This window comes from Leptonychotes weddellii, chromosome X (assembly GCF_054177405.1).
Source record: "Leptonychotes weddellii isolate Sample4059 chromosome X, ASM5417740v2, whole genome shotgun sequence".
Lineage (NCBI taxonomy): Eukaryota > Metazoa > Chordata > Mammalia > Carnivora > Phocidae > Leptonychotes > Leptonychotes weddellii.
This window is the reverse complement of record NC_138385.1, coordinates 43,276,338-43,298,689: the sequence shown is the minus strand read 5'-3', so window position 1 is coordinate 43,298,689 and position 22,352 is coordinate 43,276,338. Positions and strand designations below refer to the sequence as shown.

Here is a 22,352-nt window from a genome sequence, read left to right as displayed (position 1 = left end):
AGGGATGCCCACTCTCACCACTATTGTTCAACACAGTACTAGAAGTCCTAGCCTCAGCAATCAGACAACAAAAATAAATAAAAGGCATTCAAATTGGCAAAGAAGAAGTCAAACTCTCTCTCTTCGCAGATGACATGATACTTTATGTGGAAAACCCAAAAGACTCCACCCCCAAATTACTAGAACTCACACAGCAATTCGGCAATGTGGCAGGATATAAAATCAATGCACAGAAATCAGTTGCATTTCTATACATGAACAATGAGACTGAAGAAAGAGAAATTAAAGAATTGATTCCATTTACAATAGCACCAAAAACCATAAGATACCTAGGAATAAACGTAACCAAAGAGGTGAAGGATCTATACTCTAGAAACTACAGAACACTTATGAAAGAAATTGAGGAAGACACAAAGAGATGGAAAAACATTCCCTGCTCATGGATTGGAAGAATAAACATTGTGAAAATGTCTTTGTTGCCCAAAGCAATCTACACTTTCAATGCTATCCCTATCAAAATCCCATCAACATTTTTCACAGAGCTGGAACAAACAATCTTAAAATTTGTATGGAACCAGAAAAGACCCTGAATCATGAGGAGATTGTTGAAAAAGAAAACCAAAGCTGGGGGCATCACAATGCCTGACTTCAAGCTCTATTACAAAGCTGTCATCATCAAGACAGCATGGTATTGGCACAAAAACAGACACATAGATCAATGGAACAGAATAGAGAGCCCAGAAATGGACCCTCTACTCTATGGTCAACTAATCTGCAACAAATCAGGAAAGAATTTCCAATGGAAAGAAGACAGTCTCTTCAATAAATGGTGCTGGGAAAATTGGACAGCCACATGCAGAAGAATGAAACTGGATCATTCTCTTACACCATATGCAAAAATAAACTCAAAATGGATGAAAGACCTACATGTGAGACAGGAATCCATCAAAATCCTAGAGGGGAATATAGGAAGTAACCTCTTTGACATTGGCCACAGTGACCTCTTTCAAGACATGTCTCTAAAGGCAAGGGAAACAAAAATAAAAATGAATTTTTGGGATTACATCAAGATAAAAAGCTTCTGCACAGCAAAGGAAACAGTCAACAAAACTAATAGGCAACCCATGGAATGGGAGAAGATATTTGCAAATGACATTACGGATAAAGGACTAGTATCCAAGATCTATAAAGAACTTCTCAAACTCAACACCTAAAAAACAAATAATCCAGTCAATAAATGGGCAGTAGACTTTGGACATTACTGTTTTCACTTTTAGGTACACAAGCTGATAACAAGTGCCTTTCATCCAGACTTGGCCAAACTAAAGAGAGGCCAAACTAGATGGAAGAGAAAGGGGGTAATTTTGATTCCCTTTGCCAGTGTTAGGACTTTTTATGTTAGTACTCTTTAGGCTAGATTGAAAGAGCACAGACTTTGTGAAAATATTTTAATAGAAGTATCAAGTAAAACTCAACATTGTATCATTATTTAGTAATGCCTGGAGCCTACATCTCCCTGTCACCTTTATCACAATAAACTCATAAAGGTGTAAAACTATGCAGAGCTATGCTAGACACATTAAAATAGTGTCTACTAAATGTCTCCTATGGCACATTTTTCTCCTTCTTATTCTTTTCCATTCATCATTTTCTCCTTACGGAGTTTTGAACTGGGCTGAAATAGGAAAGAAAAACCAAAATCATTACTATGGTTCCTGTAGTGTAGCTGTTTTGTTCTTGTTATTTTTGCTTTTACATTTTTTGTTTCTTTGTAACAGTGCTTGAAGAAATATTAAAGGACAGCATAAACATGGTATTATATGAAGATAAAATACTATCTCTATCTCAATCTACTTAGGACTTTTCTAAAAATATTAAGTTTATATAAAGGTCATCTTTAAGAGTTGAGGCTGTATTATCACTACTTCTAAGAGATATTTTCACAATTGGCAAAATATACATAAAATTGCCTTGGTTATGAGAGATATCAGAGTTTGGATAATTACTTAGCCATCATCTCCTTTTGTATTGACTATCTTGGTGAACCATCTGGTCACCCAAGAAAGAAACCTGAGAATCATCCTTGAGATATTCTTCCCTTCAAATTCACACACCAGTCCATGTTGATTCTACCTCCTTGATGTATTCTGAATATTTTCTAGAGACCTATAATTAGTAACTCCAATCTTGTCTATCAATTTCCATTTCTACTACCTTAGTTTTGTTTTTTCATCAGCTAGATGATTATAAATCTCCTACCTATTCTGCCTGTTATCAGTCTCTCTTCTTCTAAACATGCCTAAGTATAACAAAACATTCTCTCTAAAATGCAAATAGTAGGTCATTTAAAAATCCATAAGAGACTATTCCCTGCCTTTACAACAAAGCTCACACTCCTTAATACGGATTACAAGGAATTGGTCTTCACTTACCTCTCCAACTTCATCTCTGGCCACTTTCCCTTCATAACTCCAACCAGTTTGGTCTCCTTATAGTTTCTTCATCTTGGAGGCTTCTTACTCCACACCTTTGTACTAAATGCCATTGTTTCCTATGATTGTGAAGTTTCTCTTGAACTCTCTACTACCATACCCCAGTATCTTTTTATTATTTTGAATTGTGTTTAATGGAACATAATAGAAAAGTGACTACAATGGCTTGAACAAAAGTCCAAAGGATATAGAAGTTGCACAATATCAGCAGGGACTCCTGTTACAAGATGATGATTCCATCTCTAGGAGTCATATCTGCATTCTAAGCATTAAGAAACCTGTTAGTTAAGTTCATTTTCATTGGAAAAAAAAATGGTTTTCAACAAAGCCGCATCCAAAAGACTTTTACCTACATGGTTACTCATACTTAGAATGGTGTATAAAGGAGTACATAGTTGGTTTTTTAAAATAAATTTATTATTTTTTAAGACTTTATTTATTTATTTGACAGAGAGAGACAAAGTGAGAGATGGAACACAAGCAGTGGGAGTGGGAGAGGGAGAAGCAGGCTTCCAGCTGAGCAGGGAGCCCAATGTGGGGCTTGATCCCAGGACCCTGGGATCATGACCTGAGCCAAAGGCAGACGCTTAACAACTGAGCCACCCAGGTGCCCCAGGAGTACATAGTTTTTAACTACACACAGTGCTGTCTCGAAAAATTCAAGGTTCTGTTTGTATATAAGAAGGGAAGAATGGATACCATCTACCATATCCTTTTACCTGCTTACTTCTTAAAAGATTCAGATCAAGTTTTACCTTCTCTTGGAAGCTTTTTGTAACACCACAAGTGTAGGCCTTCTGTGTTCCAGACTAGCACCTGGAAAATAGAAGGCACTCAATTCATTTGGTTGACTGAATGAATGAATGAAAGTTACGTCTATTTCTTGTGCTTTTAGCATACTATAGTGTAATAGTGTAATCCTGTTTAGATGGTGGCTGCTTCATGAACCTATAAGTTTTCTAAGGACAATGGCTGTGTTTTATTCATCTTGGTATTCTACAGTATCTGATATATAGTAATCATTTAATAAATGTTTGCTGAATGAATATGTAACAAAACACGTTTTAAGATAAAATTGTATAAACAAGTTGCAATATTCATTCAAACTAAATTTTCCTCTATGTTGGGGAATGGCAACAAGCACCTATCTAAATAAAGTTAGCACAGGAATACACTAATCTTAGTGTCTAGCTTAGAACTCCAACAGCTAATTGATCCTAACAGCTGAAGTCATTGTATTTCTGTCCATGGGTTCAACTTCATCCCCAGTCTGGAACCATAATCTTAATGATGAGAACTGCCATCTTTATTTTAGATCTCATTCTGATATTCTTCCTTATTATAACCAGTCTTAGCAACATGCCTAACCTAGAATCCATATCTAGAGTCTATCTTTGTGATTAGGTTATGTCTGCTTTGAACATTATCTTCATGATTTGTTCCTTGCCAGCTGTTGCAAGACCCCTTTTTACCAATTATTGGCCTGTCTGGACCTCAGCATATCAGTTGGGCTCTGTTTAAGTGTCTGGGCCTCTTCCTAATGCCTGCTGCTGTAAACTTTCCAGATTGCCTGCCTTCCTGTCTGCCTGACACCTTTAAGCCTGTCTAGGTTCTCAGCACTATCCTCTCCCTCTCTGGCCCATTCTCTTAGTGCAACAAAGCCTGGCTCTGACATTTGTGAGTGAGGTTGGGTTTTCCTGAGGAGCACTTTATCAGAATAACTGAAATCAAAGAGAGAAGCAGATATTTGATAAGAATTCTAAGAAATAATCAGATGGTTGAATGAAACAAATCTATTAAATATATACCTGTCTAACTAATTTGCATAATGCTTCCTCTTTCTTACAAGTTTTAGGAAGCCAACAACTGCATTTTTCTTTTTCATACAAGTGGTGGCTACCATCAACCTTTCTATTTCAGATTTATGGTTATAGCTGCAGGAAAGTATAAATTCATTGTTTTTCACAACAGTGAGAGTTACCTTGTATACTTTAGTGGCAGTTATTAGTAAGTGGAAGCACCAGTAAGAAGACCAAAATATCTAACATATCTGCTTTTTATGAAATATCATGGTATGTCATGTCAAATTCTCTCATTTATGTATGAATGGCTCTACTTCTATGCCCAGTTGTCTACATAGGGAATAATTCCTCCCTACTCTCCTAGTATGCTTATACACAGATTCATGTGAAATAACCTTCATAAAGGTAGGTAGCAGATAATTCATGTCTACACAAATATTGTGGAAGTTGGCAGACATTCAAATTTCTATGACTCATACATTAAAGCCTATAGATACTAGTTTCATTATTATAAAGCATAAGGATGATTCCTTCTCTTTAATTCTTATGAATGAGGCCTGCTAATTTTCTTAGTTCTTCATCCATTTTGCTAATAATGACTGAGCTATAATAAACTCTAAATATCACAGCTTAACTCTGCATAATATAATATAATATAATATAATATAATATAATATAATATAATCAGCAACTTCCCGGGGCACATTTGCCAAAATCATACCATCCCTTATCCCATGGTCCTATAGGTCTTAGAACTACAACTAAGCACAAGTGGAGTAGACATGTGCAATCCTTTCATTCCCATCTCATTACTCTCATGTAAGTTAGATCTTTATTGAAAGCCTACTATGTGTACAGTCCTGTACTAGATAGAGGACTATTAAGAAGTCTGAGACAAGATGCCTGCCCTCGGGAAGCTTACCATCTAGTTGACTGAAAGAGGAGACAGAACTCTCAGTAATAATTAGGAGCCAAAGACCTAAACAACAATAGAAAACCACAGTATATGTGAAATCTCAAACTCAGTTTAACTTCCAGGAGAAGCTATGCCCTCTGGCTCCCCCATTAATAGAAAAGCAACCAGCCCCACTGGCTTTTCACAGTTGAAGGACACTTCACTATATATAAAATAATGAGATGGTTTCACTAAATACACAGTATGACATACACAAACATTTCCTACATTTTTCAAATATCATTGAAAAAATATTTCTCCCTCATTTAAAGTCTAAGTGCCTTTTCAAATAGTGTCTACATTATACTGCTTGTTCTTGCATTTCAAATGCATTCTTAACATAATTTAACAATAAATAATAATTCAGGAGTCAATTCTGACACTATTACAGAGGAAACTACTTAAGACGTGAGAGAAATAAAGAAGAACAGAGGTTTGAGAACTCAGCAGAAAAGTTCTAATATTTCAGATCTTTCCTATTCCCCTCATCCATATTCTCCAACTAAAAAAAGAACTTGTGCCTGCCAGTTGGTGGCCTGACTTTAGACCAAATTTAATTAGCAGTTTCTTCAGCTGTCATCTGGCCTCATTTGCCTAGCTTGTAACCACAGCTCAGTACATTACTGAAGCTGAGACTCCAATGATGACCTTTTTGGTCAACTGAACTACAGGGACTCAATAGCTGATCAGATCTACCTCCTCTTTCCACTATGTCCCAAACTGCATTGCTGTTGGTAACTGAGACCAATTTTAACTTCCCAGACTTAGAGCAGTGTTTATCAAAGTGTTGTTTACAACTTGTGTACTCCAAGTAACTGGTGTTTGTAAAAATGCAGATTTCAGGGATAGGGCTTGAGAATATGCATTTTAACATGTTCCCCTTTGTGAATCTCACACAGTTATTAAGTTGATTGATGATGATAACAGAATTAGGGAATACAACCTAAGGTTCCCTAAGGTTCCTCTAAAACCAAAGGAGGAATATGTATGTTTGGAGGTTCCACCTCCAAAACCAAAGGAATTATTGTCATAGGATGGGCCTGGGCATCTGTACATTTAAAAGGTTACCCTAGGTTATTCTGGTATTTTTTAACAATTAAATCCCCTGCACTAGATCAATTGCTTCAAGGTATCCGATAGGTGGCAGAATGAAAGAGGTTACTTGCAGAAGACCCAGACACCATTCCCCATTATTGGAGTCTACATATTTTAAAGGACAAAGCTACACACATTTTTAAGTGTTTAAGAGATACTTTACACTGAATGTGGTTGGAGTAAACACTCTACAGGTTCTGGGGATGGAGGGAAGCAAACATTTGCAATAGAAGAAAGGAGGAGGGAAATAAAAGATACTACAGTGAAAGGTAGGTGATGACAGGTCCTTACATGGCCCAGTGTTTCTGAATCTAGCCTCAACCCTCTATATTCATAGTAAATCACTCACCCACGCCACCTTGTAAAGGGCTGAGGGCTAAGGAGTCCTTAAGGAAGAAACAAGTACCCATGTGGACACAGTAGGGTTCTGTCCTCAGCCATTTTAACTAGTCCTATCAGTTCTGTCAAAATCAGCAGAATACCCTCCTCCTAGCTCCAGGAACAAAGTAGGACAGCAATGAATAGACACAAAACCACCTCACATTGCCACATGTACTCTTACGCCATTGCTATTACTCTGTGCTCATCAGTTGGAGTAATCCATCTAGGCATGCTCTCCTGGAAAAAGAGAAGACTTCCATTCCATCTCACTGCCTATAGCTCATGACTATCTATTAATTCCCTCTCTCTTTTCCCTCTGGGTCTAGAAGGGTGTCTTAGGGGTAGAGGTGACAAGTAAGTAGAAAGGTGAAACTAATTTAAATCTACTATTGAGAGTCATGATACTTTAATACATGGTTTGAGAGTCTAAAAAGGAACTCAGGGCTAAAAGGAATTATGTAAGATTTTTTCCTGTAGAGCCTATTTCAATTGATCTTCTGGAACACATCATAATCCATCTCCAGGTTTTACAGCTCCAAACTGTCCAAATGTCCAGATCCACAATCCTATCACCTCCTGGACATCATCTAAATGTTACACCAGCATCTCTAAAACTATATATCAAAAGCTAAACTTTTCTTCTCCAAACCAATTTCTGTTAATGACATTACCATCCTTCCAATTAGAAACCTAAGGGCTGTCTTCAATTTCTCCCTTGACTTTACCCTCTACATGCAATCAAGACTTCAGACCATTGCCAATCCAAGCAGCAATGCCTGGGATGCTGAAAAACACAGAGGAAGGGATATTCAGGAGTCAGTTGATAGGACTCACCTCCCTGAACATATAATAGCAATAGTCTCCTTCACATCTTCACTTCCAGCCTTCCAGTACCCCTGCTCCAAATTCTTCCTACCCACTGACTTATTACTCCCCTGTCTGAAAACCCTCACTTGCTTCTCAATCTTACCTTCAACCCCTCCTCCTGCACATAAAATTATTTTTTAAAGCTTTCTTCTACTATTCTCCTACTTCTAACTTAAACTTTAGCCATATTTTACTATTCCTTCTTTCCTGAGCAAGTCCCTTGTTTTTCTTGCTGAAAGTTTTTACTAATGTCCTTCCCATTGTTTGAAAATTTCTTTCCCCTCCATCTGTTAAATCCTTATTCATCCCTTAGGGTCCAATGCTACTTCCTCCACCCTTCAGTTGAATGCATTCTTTCCCTCTTTGGATTAAAAACACTTTGCATTTTAACGTTGTTTATCACATTCTCCCTTATCATACTTTTCTCCCAGTGAGGGGATGGAAGGCTTGTATTTCCACATCATGCCTAACAGTGCCTTTTCTATAGTAATTATTTTTAAATTGTGTTGGATGAATGAATTTCTTCTTCCTCGACTTCTCAATAGAAATTCCCTAAATGAAGCCTACTTTTATTAATAAGAGAGAAGCTGTCATTCCAGCACCTGTCTTGGTCTCTGTCTGTGCCTGCCCATCTCTATCCCTACATCTTAGCTCTGTGTCTGTTTTCTCTATCTTTGTCTCTCTGTCTGCTCACCCTTTCTCTTCCTTTACCTGGCACTGTCAAACTGTTTCTTTTTTCATGGTATTTTCCTTTTTATTGTCAGTATGTCTTTGATGTTTTCCCTGCATTGTCTTTCTCTGTCCATTTTTGTTTTTCTGACACCCTGTCCCCTTCTTATCTGGAAGTCAATCTCTGAAGCTCTTTCAAAGCCTCCCTTACACTATAACTCAAAGTGCAGTGTTATTGGGCCTTTTCAAGTTGGAATGTGGAAGTCTGAAGTCTGAAAACCTTATAGCTCTGGGGAAAATTAACTTTCCAGGGATAGGTGACATCAGTGCCTGTGGTGAAGTGTCTGAATAGAAATTTACAGACACTCTGAATTCTTAATTTACGTGATAAGACATAAAGATATAAAAGGTGACCCACAAAGGCTAATCACAATAACAATGCTAATTTCTCTAATTGGCTTCAAAGATAAGGACATGTTAGAAAGCAAACAAAAGTTCAAGAAAATCATGGATCACTTGGCACCTTGCCCAGGAGACTCTAAGGATTCATATATAAATATAAATGAATTGAAACTAACAACACATAATAATAATGCCAACAATTTTTTCTGTATCTCTTGTGAGACAAATGTCTTGTACACATTAATTCATTTAATCCCCAAACATTTCATGGAGATGGAAACTGAGGTTGAGGGTGGTTAATTAAGTTCATGTTCAGTCATCCTTAAGGAGGGGAGCTATGATTGGAACCCAGGTGTTGTTTGGTTATAAAGCCTGGGCTCCTAAACTGTCCAGCTTTTTTCAGATTTGTCAGGTCTTAAGATTACCAGGTTACTCATTAACCCTTCAGATTCTTTAACCCCTACTCCAGGTTTACCAAACCCCAGGGCAAGGGAGTCCATTTGTTTAAAAAATGACTCAGGTGATTCTTAACAACCTGCCTGTTTGGGAAAACAGAGCACCCCACTAAATAGCTTCCCCAGCCATGATATAAAGGAGAGAGTAAAACCTTCAGCAAGAAAAACAAGGGACTTGCTCAGGAAAGAAGGAATAGTTCCATTTTCCTGGTAGTTAGTAGTACTCCTTACTCCACTCTCCTCCATTCAGTGCCTTTCCTAGCCTCTCCTTCCCAGAGAATCAAAATTAGCCTTAGACTCTTCAATCTATTGCTTAAATGTCCAGAAGTATCCACCCTAGCAACATGTCAATTTTGACTTGAATTTTGACCAAAGTCAATAAAGAAATGGAGCTTTATTGGTGTAATGGAAGTGAGTAGAAGAATATGCTGTATTTATGTGGGGGGAGGGGGAATAGGGGTGTTGGATTCTTCCTGATATTCTTAAAATCATGCCATGTAGGTGATTGACTTTTTCACTTTTTTAAAGCTCAGCCATTATTGTAAAAAAGAATTTTTCTTTTAATTAATAGAAAGCATCTAATACTAAAGGAAACACCAAGAAAATGTACAGGCTGAAAATACAAAATAACAATGACTTACTCTGTATTGATTGTCAGGCCCTATGCTCATTGATTTACATGAATCTCCTCATTGAATACTTACAGTAAACTTGTGAAGTAACTACTTTAGTTATCCACATTTTACAGATGACAAGAATGAGGCTCAGAGAAACTATTTGTCCAAGATCTAAGATTCCAACCCAGGTTTGTTTGACTGCAGTTTATGCCCTGAACACTGCAGCACAGACTTTACTACAAACAGATCAAAGAAAGGTTTAGGAAAATTCACTGACTATAGATCCCTAATGAGATTAAAAAAAAAGGATGTTTTAGGATATCCAGGTGTTTTGAAAAATATTTTGAGATTATTACTTTGGAGGAAAGCACAGGTACTTCCAACCAAAATATCCCTTGGTATTTTGGAGTCACTGATTTGATCCAATATGGCATTTCCTGTGTTCTTACCTTCCTAGGTTTATCAGAAACTAATTCCTTTAGTTGGTTAGGGTACCACCTGGAGCAATTGCTTCAAACTCATTATGAATTCAGAACCCCAAATTTCCAAAATTATAGACTTTAAGATGTATATTCTTAAAAACTTTCCTTTATGGTGGATAAAGATTCCCCAAAATAGAATGACAAGAAAAGGAAGCATGAAAATATTCTTTTTCCTTTCTTGAATTCTCCCATTTCTAAAATTTTTCTTCCCATTATGCCAGGAAGGATAATAGTGATGTAGAATTTAATTAAAAAAAAAAAAAAACACCTCTCAACTGGAAGTAGGAGATACTTGACAAATATGTATAAGTAGCTTGTTAACACTTCTTTTCATCTCATAAAGCTCTACCAAAATTATATATATATATTTTTAAAGATTTTATTTATTTATTTGAGAGAGAGAGAATGAGAGACAGAGAGCACGAGAGGGAAGAGGGTCAGAGGGAGAAACAGACTCCCCGCTGAGCAGGGAGCCCGATGCGGGACTCGATCCCGGGACTCCAGGATCATGACCTGAGCCGAAGGCAGTCGCTTAACCAACTGAGCCACCCAGGCGCCCCAAAATTATATATTCTTAAATAAAAGCCTAACAACTTTCAAATATTTGAGTACTTAGAATCCTTTTCTTCTACCCAAACTGTACAAATAAGAATAAATTGGAATTTTTAAAAACTTCAGCTTTTAAAAATTAAGTGATTTATCAAAATAGTAAATTTACTGGTGAATCATGAACTAATTTATACAACTTAGTAACTTCTCATAAGGGAAAAAGAATGGTTTTTAATGTACGTCTGATGTTGGCTTTTTGCAAAATTATTTTTATTTTTTTTATTTTTATTTTTTTTTTTAAGATTTTATTTATTTATTCATTAGAGACAGAGAGAGAGAGGCAGAGGGAGAAGCAGGCTCCCAAGGAGCAGGGAGCCCGATGCGGGACTCGATCCCAGGACCCTGAGATCATGACCTGAGCCGAAGGCAGACGCTTAACCATCTGAGCCACCCAGGCGCCCAAATTATTTTTATTTTTAACAAAGCAATACACAAACTGGGTACACATTTAATCGGTAAAGAAAGGCCGCCCCTCTTTCCCACAGTTCCGTTCCCAGTAGGCAATTGCTTTAGAGTATTTTGGGTTTTAGTTCCTTATTTAACTCATATGCTAACATTTTCTATAATAAATCTCATATACCCATCATTCAGCTATACATATGGTGAACATTTTGCCCATATTACCTCATCTAGAACTCTTTTCCATCTTTTTTTTTCTAAGATTTTATTTATTTGTCAGAGAGAGAGAGAGAGAGCACAAGCAGGGGGAGCGCCAGAGGGAGAGGGAGAAGTAGGCTCTCCGCTGAGCAGGGAGCCCAAGCATGGGGCTCGATACCAGGACTTTGGGATCCTGACCTGAGCGGAAGGCAGAAGCTTAACAGACTGAGGCACCCAGGAGCTCCTCTAGAATTTCTTCTTGTTTCAGGCTTTCTCTCCCCAGTTGACCAGTCTGTGGTACAGTGATCAAGGGTAACTTTTAGCTCCAATGTCCAGCTTTTCTATGCCTTGCTCAATGCCTGGAAACTCTATGCCTTTGCTCTGTTGTTTGCAAAGGAAACAAGGTTGATGGGAACACAGGAGATAAGGGGGAATCTGTAACTATGGGCCACTTTTTTCATACATGGCATTTATTAGGTTTTTCCCCCCAAATTTTTATTTAAATTCTAGTAAACATATCGTGTAATATTGGTTTCAGGAGGAGAATTTAGTGATGCGTCACTTACATATAACACCCAGTGCTCATCACAACAAGTGCCCTCCTTAATACCCATCACTCATTTAGCCCATCCCTCACCCATCTCCCTCCATCAACTCTCAATTTGTTCTCTATCATTAAGAGTCTCTTATGGTTTGCTTCCCTCTCTCCTTTTTTGCCCCCTTCCCATATGTTCATCTCTTTTGTTTCCTAAATTCCATATATGAGTGAAATCATATGGTATTTGTCCTCTGACTTATTTAGCTTAGCATAATACACCCTAGCTCCATCCATGTCATTGTAAATGACAATATCTCATTCCATTTTTATGGCTGAGGAATATTCCATTGTAAATATATACCACAACTCCTTTATCCATTCATCAGTTGATGGACATTTGGCCTATCTCCATAATGTGGCTATTGTAGATAATGCTGCTATAAATATCAGGATGCATGTACCCCTTCAAATCTGTATTTTTTATCCTGTCGGTAAATAGCTAGTAGTGCAATTGCTGGATCATAGGGTAGTTCTAGTTTTAACTTTTGGGGGATCCTCCATACTGCTTTCCAGAGTGGCTGCACCAGTTTGAATTCCCACCAACAGTGTAAGAGGGTTCCCCTTTCTCCACATCCTCACCAACTTCTGTTGTTTCCTGTGTTGTTAATTTTAACCATTCTGACAGGTGTGAGGTGGTATCTCATCATGGCTTTGATTTGTATGATTGACATACAATGTATTGAATATATTTAAAGTGTACAATTTGACAAGTTTCAAAATATATATACACCCATGAAACCATCACTACAAAATAATGAACACATTCCGTACTCCAAAATATTTTCTCATATTCTCCTGCCTCTCCCTGCACCCCTTCCCCAATCCAGAAGCCACTGATTGGCTTCTGACACCACAGATTAATTGACATTTTCTAAATTTCTAAATAAATGGAAATATATGTGACTGTCTGGCTTCTTTTGCTCAGTATAATTATTTTGAGATTTATCCATAATATTGTGTAGATGCTTAGTTCTTTCATTTGGGTTGCTGAGTGGTTGTTCATTGAATGAATATATAATAGTTTATCTGTTCACCTCTTGATGAACATTTGGATTATTTCCAGTTTTTAGCTATTATAAATAAAGCTGTTATGAACATTCATGTATAAATCTTTGTATGAACACATTTTCTTTTCTCCTCAGTAAATACATAGAAGTGGAATGGCTGAATTGTAATGGTAGGTGTCTGTATACCTTCTTAAGAAACTGCCAAACTATTTTTTCAAAGTGACTGTACCCTTTTATATTTATACATGCAGTACAGGAATTCTAATTCCTCCACATTCTTGTGGTTAGTATAATCAGTCTTTTTTTCTGCTAAGATTTTATTTAAATTCAAGTTAGTTAACATATAGTATTGGCTTCAGGAGTAGAATTTCGTGATTCATCACTTACATATAACACCCAATGCTCATCACAAGTGCCTTCCTTAATGCCCATTACCCATTTAGCCGATGTCCCCACCCTTCTCCCCTCCAGCAGCCCTGTTTGTTCTTTATAGTTAAGAGTCTCTTATGGTTTGCCTCCCTCTCTGTATTTATCTTATTTTATTTTCCCCTATGTTCACTTGTTTTGTTTCTTAAATTCCACGTATGAGTGAAATCATATATTTGTCTCTGAGTGACTTATTTCACTCAGCATAACACATTTTGCCTCCATCCCCATCATAGCAAATGGCAATATTTCACTCTTTTTGATTGCTAATATTCCATTGTATATATATACCACATCTTTTTTATCCATTCATCAGTCAATGGACATTTGGGTTCTTTCGATGATTTGGCTATTGTTGATAGTGCTGCTATAAACATTGGGGTGCATGTGCTCCTTTGAATCACTATTTTTGATCCTCTGGATAAATACCTAGTAGTACAATTGCTGGGTCATAAGGTAGTTCAATTTTTAACTTTTTGAGGCATCTCCATACTGTTTTCCAGAGTGGCTGCACCAGTTTGCATTCCCACCAACAGTGTAAAAGGATTCCCCTTTCTCTACATCCTCACCAACATCTATTGTTTCCTGAGTTAATTTTAGCCATTCTGACAGGTGTGAGGTGGTATCTCATTGTGGTTTTGATTTGTATTTCCCTGATGATGAGTGATGTTGAGTATATTTTCATGTGTCTGTTAGCCATTTGTATGTCTTCTTTGGAGAAATGTCTGTTCATGTCTTCAGACCCTTTCTTACCTGGATTATTTATTTTTTAGGTTTTGAGTTTTTTAAGTTCTTCATATATTTTGGATACTAGCCCTTTATCTGATATGTCATTTGCAAATATATTCTCCCATTTTGTTGGTTGCCTTTTAGTTTTGTTGATTGTTTCATTTGCTGTGCAGAAGCTTTTTATCTTGATGAAGTCCCAATAGTTCATTTTTGCTTTTGTTTCCCTTGTCTCCAGAAACAAGTCTAGTAAGAAGTTGCTATGGCCAAGGTCGAAGAGGTTGCTGCTTGTGTTCTCCTCTAGGATTTTGATGGTTTCCTTTCTTACATTTAGGTCTTTCATCCATTTTGAATTTATTTTTGTGTATGGTGTAAGAAAGTGGTCCAATTTCATTCTTCTGCATGTTGCTGCCCAGTTTTCCCAAAACCATTTGTTGAAGAGACTATCTTTTTTCCATTAGATATTCTTTCCTACTTTGTCAAAGATTAGTTGACCATAGAGTTGTGGGTCTATTTCTGAGTTGTGGATCTATTTCTGAGTTGTCTATTCTGTTCCTTTGATCTATGTGTCTGTTTTTGTCTGGCAGCATACTGTCTTGATGATTACAGCTTTGTCATACAGCTTGAAGTCCAGAATTGTAATGCCTCCGGCTTTGGTTTTCTTTTTCAACATTACTTTGGCTATTCAGGGTCTTTTCTGGTTCCACACAAATTTTAGAATTGTTTGTTCCAGCTTTGTGAAAAATACTGCTGTTATTTTGATAGGTATTGCATTGAATTTGTAGATTGCTTTGGGTAGTGCAGACATTTTAACAATGTTTTTTGTTTTTTTTTTTAAGATTTTATTTATTTATTTGACAGAGAGACACAGCCAGAGAGGGAACACAAGCAGGGGGAGTGGGAGAGGGAGAAGCAGACTTCCCGTGGAGCAGGGAGCCCGATGTGGGACTCGATCCCAGGACCCTGGGATCATGACCTGAGCCAAAGGCAGATGCTTAACGACTGAGCCACCCAGGCCCTCAACAATGTTTGTTCTTCTTGTTATGAGCATGAAATGTTTTTCCATTTCTTTGTGTCTTCCTCAATTTCTTTCATAAGTGTTCTATAGTTTTCATCATACAGGTCTTTTACCTCTTTTGTTAGGTTTATTCCTAGGTATCTTACCTATTCTTTTCCTATTGTCTCAGGGGTCTCAAGGCCACCTTCAAGTATGCTAATTTAACAGAAGGATTCACAAGACTCACAACAGGTTTTACTCATGGCTAACATTTCTTTTTTTTTTTTTTTTCAAGTTTTTGCCACTTTATTTCTTTTTTTTTTTTTATTCTTATGTTAATCCCCATACATTACATCATTAGTTCTAGATGAAGTGTTCCATGGTTCATTGTTCATGCACAACACCCAGTGCTCCATGCAGAACGTGCCCTCCTCAATACCCACCACCAGGCCAACCCATCCTCCCACCCCCCTCCCCTCTAGAACCCTCAGTTTGTTTTTCAGAGTCCATCTTCTCTCATGGTTCGTCCACCCCTCCGATTTCCCCCGCTTAATGGCTAACATTTCTTACAAAGAAGTATATAGAGCAAGAGCAACAGGAACAAGATATCCATTGGGTGGAGTCCAGAGTGATTAGACACAAGTTTCCACATATTTTCCTACCTGGAGTCACACAGGATATACTTTTTTTTTTGCACACAAAGTTATGATATGCAACTAGCTATGGTAAGCAAAACTCATGACCCCAACAATGAAATCATGTGCCCATCATCAGTCTTTTTTTTTTTTTTTAGATTTTATTTGACAGAGAGAGACACAGCGAGAGAGGAAACACAAGCAGGGGGAGTGGGAGAGGGAGAAGCAGGCTTCCCGCTGAGCAGGGAGCCCAATGCGGGGCTCGATCCCAGGACCCTAGGATCATGACCTGAGCCGAAGGCAGGCGCTTAATGACTGAGCCAGCCAGGCGCCCCGCCCATAATCAGTCTTGATGTTTGTGAAAAGCAATTCTCACAAGACAGTATAACATGGTCCTTTGCTCCAGGTGTATACAATAAAATCTTCAATTGTTAACAGAAAGAACCATCAAATACAACATTCCCAGAGGTTGTACCATGATTAGATGGGTCCAAGCTCTCTTGGAGATATGTGAGGAGCGAGCAATAAGACCTGCTGTGTTAACTCTTTTCTCACACCCATTTTATTATTGGGTTGTTAGTTTACTTATTATTGAATTTTAGGAGTTCTTAATATATTCTGTATACAATCCTTTATCAAATATATGGTTTGTAAAGATTTTTTCCAGTTTTTGGTTTGTCCTTTTATTCTCCTAACAGTGTCTTTTGAATAGTAGAAATTTTTAATATTGATGAAGTCCAATTTATCAATTTGTTATGTATTGTGTTTTGGGCATCATTTCTAAGAAATCTTTGCAAAACCCAAGATTTTAAATATTTTTTCCCGGTTTCCTTTTAGCATTTTTATAGTTTCAGGTTTTTACATTTTAGGTCTATGATTCATTTTGCGTTAATTTTTGTATATGGTTTGACCTGGAGTATTTTAAAGCAAATCTTTGACATCAGATCTTTTCACCTATAAATATTTGGTATGTATCTCTAGCAGATGAGGAAAGTTACAAAAACATAATCCCAATACCTTTATCATACTTACTAGCATATGGCACTCAGTCTGTGTTCAAATTTCCCCTAAATATATTTTTGTTTGTTTAAGATCCACACAAAATAGGCATATTGCATTATGTTGTCATGTTTCTTAAATTTCCAGTAATCTGTAACAGTCCCCTTATCCAATTTTCCTATGTCGTTTTTTTCTAATAATAATTTAGGTCACTTGTGCCAAGAAATTTCCACATTCTGGATTTGGCTGGTTGTATCTTGGTGATGTTTTTAACATATTGCTCTGCCATTTCTTGATTTATTAATTTTTGGCATTATATATTATTAGACATTATATATTTACTCTGTGCTCTGAAAGATGAGGATCTGGTAACATAACTACTCTCTACTTACCTCTCTCTAATTATCCCTTTAACATCTTTAACAATGAAATAAACATAGAAGATTTTTGAAGAATTAATATGTATGACTATTTGCCTTTTCCCAAATAATATCTTCATTTAGCCTTGGCTGTACCATAAACTACCAAATACTATAATAAACTAGCTTTTGTCCAATGCAATAACAGTAGGGGAGTGGAGAATAGAGATTTGAGAAATATCTCAGAAGAGGATCTGACAGTACTGAATGAAGGAAGAAGGGAAGGGCTATAGAATTCCTGTTCAGTTTGTGGCTTCAACTGAGTATACGGTGGTGCCACTTAGAATAGAAGAGGATGAATAGGTTTGAGGAAGGGACTGGGGACACAGGAAGAAAATAAATTCAGTTTTTGACATTGAGACATGGGGTACTTTAAACAATCAAGTAGAGACGTGCAATAGACCACTGGAATTATGGATCTGGAGACTAGGAGAGAGATGTGGGTTTGAGGTACAGATTTGAAAGTCATCAGTTTTATGGGTGATAGTTGAAGCCATGGCATGGATAATATTGCCCAGGGAATGTGTAAAGAGTAAGGAAAGAGGAAGATAAAAAACAAAACCCTAAGGAACACCAAGATTTAAGGAGACAGAAATAGTTGTTACAGTATGTGATGAGTACCATAATAAAAACATGTATGAGATACCCTCGTGACTCAAAGTAAGATTGATCAACTGGGTGGGGAAAAGTTATCATAAAAAGTTTTACTTTGGTTTAGATACTGAAGAATATATCAATGTGTGCCAATGGGATGAGGGGCAGGAAAACAGACACACTCATCTACTCCTCAAGGAAAACAGAGGACTTTAAATGAGAAGTCTTTCAACTATTCTCCACCCTGACACACTCATGTCTAAAGCAGTGTTCCTCAAAGTGTGGTAAACAATTCACTTGGAAAAGAATCACACAGGGGCTTTGTAAAAATACATATTATTAGGTTCCACCTTAGACCTACTGAATCAGAATCATTGGGGAGGGAGGCACTGAGGAATCTGCACTTTAAACAACTTCTCTAAGTGATTCTGAAGCAGATGACTTGTATACAACATTTTCTACAAACTATGGTGTGACCATGGGAACTTTCAGCTAAAGTAGAATGGATGAGGTCAAAGAATTATGATCTTCAAGTTGCTACTCTCTTCTTGCTAGTTTTAGCAGGAAGGCCTAGTGGGAAAATGGGGAACACAGAGGTTTTGTAAGAGTATAATTGACTCAATCTGTTTTTCTATATTTAGAAGGAAAAATGAACCAGATAAGACTAAGAGCGGTTTTCCTTTGAGCTGGTCCCAAGTCAACCAGGAAGAACATACAGGCACCTTGATGAAAAAGAAATCAACAATTGATTTTACTGATTGAATGTAGTCATTAAAACAACAACACACCCATGAATTCCCCTAATTTTGTTTTCACTTTTTAGCTGGTTATTTGGCATTTTATACTCAGCTCCTCTTAGTGAATTCATCTTACCTGAAGTCACTAAATGTTTAGCTTTTCATTTAATCAATAATTCCAGGGATAAAAATTCCCATGTTTCCCATAATTTTTATCCTAAAAAGAGGAAATCTCAATTAAGTCATTATCTATTGTTCAGTCAGGAAATGTTTCTATGTCTTCATAAAAAAGATAACTATATGTTTGGGAATATATTATTTGAAGTACACAGTGAGATGGATTACTCTTGAGAATTCATTTGTGCCTTTAGGGAATCCCAGGGATGTACTCTCAATCTCTGATAGCCTATGAATATTCTACTATGGCTAGAAATACTATTCTTCTGAGAAACTGGCAAATGGATTTTGTTACTTTTTCATAGCAGCTATCTACATGGCTCTCCAGAATTGGGTATATCTAGCTAGAAATACGCTAACTTCAAAAGATTGTAACATATTACTTTGTTTTGAGAAAAGCTGTGAATATTTCTATTCATTCTTTGAAATATTTCTAGAAAAAAATCAGATCATAAAACCAATTGCTTCCTTTGAAAAGACCCTGTGATAAAATTAAGTCAATTCTGATTCCAAAATTAAACATGAAGAATGGTAAGATTTCATAAGAGAACAACTCTTCTCTTTGTATATCTACCAATTCTATTTATCATTCATAACTTTCTAAGATACATTTCCTGACTCACATATTATGTTAGTAAGTTTGTAACATATGAGAAACAAATAATAGTTTTATCTAGTTCATTTAGTGATGTGTGTGATATGATAAATGTGATATCTATTTGATAGTCACACAGATGTTAGAAGATGCTTTAGAAAGTATAGGATGTGATGGGGGAATAAACTGTCACTTATTAGTATGATTCCACCCCAGAGCTGAGGAATTATGTTGTAAAAAAAAAAAAAAAAAAAAAAAGAACCATGAGACCTAGAGAGAGGAGAGACAGAATATGGAATTGTCAGTGTGCATGCACATATTTGTAAAGGAAATATACTAGAGAAAAAAAATACTGGTCCACAGTAAAGTTATATTTTCTGTACAAAAGAGCCACTAATATAGTGTATATAAATATTCCCATAGGACTATGAGATCCTTTTTAAAATTCCATACTTACCAAAACAATCTTTTAGTTATTGTATTAGTTGCTAGGGCTGTCATAACAAAGTACCACAGACTGGGTGGCTTCAATGGAAATTTATTTTCTTGCAATTCTGGAGGTTGGAAGTCTCAGACTGAAGTATTGGCAGGGTTGGTTTCTTCTCAGGCCTCTCTCCTCAGCTTGCAGATGGCTATCTTTTCCCTGTATTTTCACATGGTCTTCCTCTGTGTGTCTCTGTCCTAAAGTTTTCTTATAAGAACATGATTCATATTGGATTAAAGCATACCCTATTGACCTCATTTTAGCTTAATTACCTCTTTAAAGACTCTATCATCAAATAAAGTCATATTCTGAGATACTAGGGACTTCAACATATAAATTTTATGAGGACACAATTCAGCACACAACATTATTTTAGGTTACCACATAAATTAATACAAAGAAAGGATCCACATAGATTTAAAACTCCTTTTTGGCAAAATCTTGTTGACTGTGAGGCAAGTACAATAACATGTGCTGAATATTACTATAGAGGAAATGCAATATTGAAGGAGCTAGACTTATGGTGACCCAATCATGGTAAAAGAAAATATTAAGCCCCAGAATACTGCCTAATTAATACTACTGCATAAGGTACTGGAGCTTATTATTTTTAAGAATTAATTTATTTGCGGGCGCCTGGGTGGCTCAGTTGGTTAAGCGACTGCCTTCGGCTCAGGTCATGATCCTGGAGTCCCTGGATCGAGTCCCGCATCGGGCTCCCTGCTTGGCAGAGAGTCTGCTTCTCCCTCTGACCCTCCTCCCTCTCATGCTCTCTGTCTCTCATTCTCTCTGTCTCAAATAAATAAATAAAATCTTTAAAAAAAAAAAGAATTAATTTATTCATCTATTTAGTATATTTCCTAAAGTCTTAAAACTTGATTTAGATTTTTTTTAGAAAACTTTATACAGTGCTGTGTTTTTATTTGTAGAAAAAATCAGCTCAAATATGTTCATTTTTTGTATTAATATGATGTTCAAGACTTTGCAGAATGTGTTATCCAAAAATTTTTTTTTTTTAAGATTTTATTTATTTATTTGAGAGAGAGAGAATGAGAGGGAGCACATGAGAGGGAGGAGGGTCAGAGGGAGAAGCAGACTCCCTGCTAAGCAGGGAGCCGGATGTGGGACTCGATCCCGGGACTCCAGGATCATGACCTGAGCCGAAGGCAGTCGCTTAACCAACTGAGCCACCCAGGCGCCCATGTGTTATCCAAATTAAAAACCAGTCCTGATAGGCTTTTACAAGCTAAGCCTTCACTGAACTCAAGGCTACATATAAGAACTCTGAAATCCAAGGACAATTTTAAAAAAGGATACCTGAATTGTTTGCCAAAACTAGAATAATCCCTAATGATATACAAGAACCAGGGTACAAAAGCAGTGAGAAAACCCAACTCATTATCAAGTACTTTATCACTTAGCAGATATCTATCTTATAAAAGTTATCCTACAAATCTCTGCATATACTAGTGAATCTTCATTAGAGGTCTCTTTTTAGTCTTTGAAGATGCTATTAGAAGTAGAAGAAGATCTTTGGTCAGCAAACACCACAAAGAAAAGGTTAGAGAATCCTCTTTTGAGTTGTATATTTAAAATGATATGAGTGATTGGAGGAAGGAAAGATGGTGGAAGAGTAGGGGACCCTATTTCAACTGGTCCCCAGAATTGAGCTGGATATCTACCAGGCCACTCTGAGCACCCAGGAAACCAGCCTGAGATGTAAGAAGATCTGGATCTCTACAAGCAGAATATCGCAGGCGGTTGGTTTTGAGGTACGAAGTGGGGAGCCCTGATTCTGCGGGCAGATGTCAGAGGATAAACTGCAGCGGGAGGGAGCCTGTCTGTGGGGATCCTACACCGCCGGTGAGTGACAGCCTCGTGCGCTGGGGACGGGGCACAGACTCGCAGACCGGTAGCAGCGGGGAAAGGACTTTAGGGCAGCCCCTGGGACGGAAACCCAGAGCAGCGGGGTCAGGCATGCGAACTGGGTGCGGCTGGCGGTTTTAGAGGCACAAAGGGCAGAGACGTGCTCCGACCTGGAGGCAGGACTGGGGGCACTGCGGAGGGGCGCACAACCAAGGACGCTGCAGTTTATAGCAGCATGGACAGAAACAGAGACAGTGTGGCCTGGAGAGCTCACTGAAGAACAGACTGCGGCCTCTTTGCTCTGAGGCAGAGGGTTGGAAACGGTCTCTTCTGCTCTGACTCGCGGAAGAGTCGTGGAAAGCCACCAGGGAAAGCTGCCAGAGAACAAAAGCCCCCAAAACTGATTCCCGCTGAGCTCATCCCCCACCACAGGGGCACAGGGCAACTCCGCCCAAACAGGGTTGCCTGAGTAACAGCGCGGCAGGCCCCTCCCGCAGAAGACAGGCTGGGAAAACAAGAGGCCAGCAACCCTAAGGTCCCAAGAAAACAGATGCATCTTGCTTGGGTTCTGGTCAATAATTTGGACTCTATACATTCCCTCAACCACCCATCAACAGAATGACTAGGAGGAGGAACCCCCAAAATAGAAAAGACTCAGAGATTATGACT

The 22,352-nt window shown here is 37.6% G+C and overlaps 1 long non-coding RNA gene across 8 annotated transcripts in view; it reads right to left on the bottom strand.

The window, feature by feature from the left end:
* Window positions 1-22,352, bottom strand: part of LOC145717811 (uncharacterized) — a 52,370-nt gene that overhangs the window by 5,889 nt on the left and 24,129 nt on the right. The window contains exons 3-7 of one of the 8 annotated variants that reach the window (XR_014141254.1): window positions 19,791-20,024; window positions 18,698-18,778; window positions 3,248-3,308; window positions 2,433-2,551; window positions 1,027-1,675 (exon numbers count right to left, since the gene is read on the bottom strand). This is a non-coding gene — a long non-coding RNA (uncharacterized LOC145717811). The other 7 variants (XR_014141250.1, XR_014141253.1, XR_014141252.1 and 4 more) reach the window with 7 other exon arrangements.